We start from the raw sequence: 2,939 nt of genomic DNA on the forward strand, positions 1-2,939 counted from the left end.
TTTTTTAGCCTCTCCCAATATGAGAGCTCTCTCAATCCTGTGATGTTCCTAGTGAAACATCTTTGGACTTGCTCGACCTTTTGCAAACCTGCTGAACTCATTGGAGCCACAATGGGTGAGGCATATTCAAGATGTGGCTGGACAATCGACTTGTACAGAGTTAGCATCGTGATGCTATCTCTGGACTTAAACGTGCGATATATCTAACCACATGTTTGAAAAGCTTTACCAACTTTCAACTGGATATGCTCATCGAACTTTCCATTATTTTTGAGGACTACACCACCAGGACTATATCTAGACCTGGTTGGTCCTTTGCCTGAAAATCACGGATTTTGTTATGTCTTGACAATCATTGACCACTTCTCCCGATGGGTAGAAGTCGTTCCACTTCAAAATTGCCCGGCTCGTTCTTGTGCCTCAGCATTGCTTCATCACTGGATTTTGCGATACGGTTGCCCTCGTTTGGTTACTACTGATCAGGGTCGTCAATTGATATCGGATTTGTGGAAGAGACTTTGCGAATTTTTGGGTATTGAACGCATTCGAACCACAGTATTTTAACCTCAAGCAAACGGTATGATAGAAAGATTCCATCGTCAGTTCAAAGCGTCTCTGATGGCTCGCTTGAACATTTCCTCATGGTATGACGAGATTCCAATAGTAATGATGGGAACTCGTTTGGCTGTCAAACAAAATGGTTACTCGGCCGCTGACATGCATCTTGGAACATCCTTAAGGTTGCCAGGGACTTTTTTGAACCAGTCCAAGCGCGTGATAACAATTGTTTTGTCGATAATCTTCGCAAATCTATTGCTTCTCTTCCTCGTCTCGCCCCTGATCATCATGGCAACTCAGGAAAACCCCATCTTCTTAAAAATATGTCTAATGCCACTCATGCCTTTCTCCGAGTCGGTGCTGTTCGTCCTCTTCTTCATCTCCCTTATCGTGGCCCATTTCAAATATTACAATCCGATGCGAAAACTGCAACGCTCAATATTGACGGGAAATCGTCTGTGGTTTCTTTGGACCGAATCAAGCCTGCCTTTTTGGACGACGAAGTTCTTTCATTCCGTAATGTTTCTTCTTTTGGACGTATTATCACTCCCCCAGCTCACTTTCAGGCAGGCTAATTTTTAGTCATTTGTCTATTATCATTCTAATTATCCGTTGTATCCAACTGAGGGGAGGACTGTAGGGATTCGTAGTTATTGCGTCCATCCAATTAGCACTGAGACTCGCTAGAGTTCTCGAATGTAACCATCTTGGTGTAATCCTTTTCATGTACTCATTACCACGGAAATAAAGTTGAGAGTACGAAGTCCTATAATATCCTAGTGGCCAGTGCAACGCGGAGTGACCATCTTCAACATCTCAAGACCCTGTTCCAACGCCTCTCTGAAAACGGACTGGTCATCAATCGGAAAAAGTGTCAGTGTGGCCAAAAGGAACTCTCATTCTTGGGACACCTAATATCGGCATCGGGGATACAGCCTTTGCCTGAACGTGTTAAGGCCATCCACGAGTTCCCTCTTCCTGAGTCATCAGAGAAATTGCGAGAATTTATTGGCATGATCGATTTTTATCGCCACTATATTCCAAATTTGGCGAAGGTTATGGCTCCTCTACATGATGTGCTGAAAAGCAATCCTCGGTCTACCCCAAATACCTTGGAGTTTAAACAGCAAGTACTTCTAGCTAAATCGAAGCTGGTCGACGCCACCCTGTTAACCTTTCCTTGAGCAGGTGCTTCATTGTCTTTATCAACGGATGCTTCCAGTGTGGCCGTGGGAGGAGTTCTAGAACAGTTCTGCGACGGTCAATGGCGACCCTTGGCCTTTGTTTCACGGAAACTCAAACCCGCAGAAGTCAAATAAAGCACGTTGGATCGCAAGTTGTTAGCCATATATCTGGCCGTACGCCACTTTCGGCACTTTGTGGAGGGTCAAGACCTTGTCTTATTCACGGATCACAAACCCCTGACGTTTGCGTTATCGAAGAAGAATCCTGTGTCCAGTCAACAACAACGTCATCTTTCCTATATATATCCGAATTTAGTACCAACATCCTTCATGTTTTGGGGAAGAGGAACGTGGTCGCGGATGCGCTCTCTCGTGTCTCCTCAGTTCTGGAAGTTGTCACGCCAGAAATGCTGTGGAGAGGCCAACAAACTGACCTGGAGACTGCAGCAGTCAGGACGTCGCTCACCAATCTGCATTTTGATTGGGTACTTTTTTCTCATAAGATTACACTCTTGTGCTATATGACCAACTCGCGACCATGCCCTTGGGTACCAAAAATATTAAGGCGTTGTGTCTTTGATTCTTTTCATTCAACGTCCCATCCTGGAGCACGTGCTGGTCGACGGTTGATTTCAAAATTCTTTATATGGCACGGCCTCAACAAATATGTGACATCTTGGACCAAGACTTGTACAGTGTGTCAAAAGGCTAAAATTTCCCGTCTCATTCTTTCCCCAGTGGAACACATGGAGGTACTGTTGGAACGGTTCCGGGTTATTCATTTGGATATTGTGGGTCCGCTTGAACTATTTTGTGGGCAAAAGTACTTGCTCACAATTATTGATTTGTTCTCTAGGTGGTCCGAAGTAGTGCCTATGCCAGATATGACTGCTAAGTTGTGTGCCCTGGCCCTTTTGTGGGGATGGATTTCCCGGTTTGGGGTGCACAATTTACTTCGGGCCTATGGGATAGTTTGTCAACAATGTTGGGAGCGCGACTCACGCATACCACGTCATATCATCCCCAGTCCAATGGTATAATCGAAAGAGTCCACCGCCAAATTAAGGATTCCTTACTGGCCCGGTTAGCCGGATGTGATTGGTATTATCAATTACCGTGGGTAATGTTGGGAATACGAGCAACCCCCAGAGAAGATTCGACTTTTTCACCGGCCCAACTCGTGTATGGTACGAGTTT

This window comes from Tigriopus californicus, chromosome 12 (assembly GCF_007210705.1).
Source record: "Tigriopus californicus strain San Diego chromosome 12, Tcal_SD_v2.1, whole genome shotgun sequence".
NCBI classification, from domain to species: Eukaryota; Metazoa; Arthropoda; class Copepoda; order Harpacticoida; family Harpacticidae; genus Tigriopus; species Tigriopus californicus.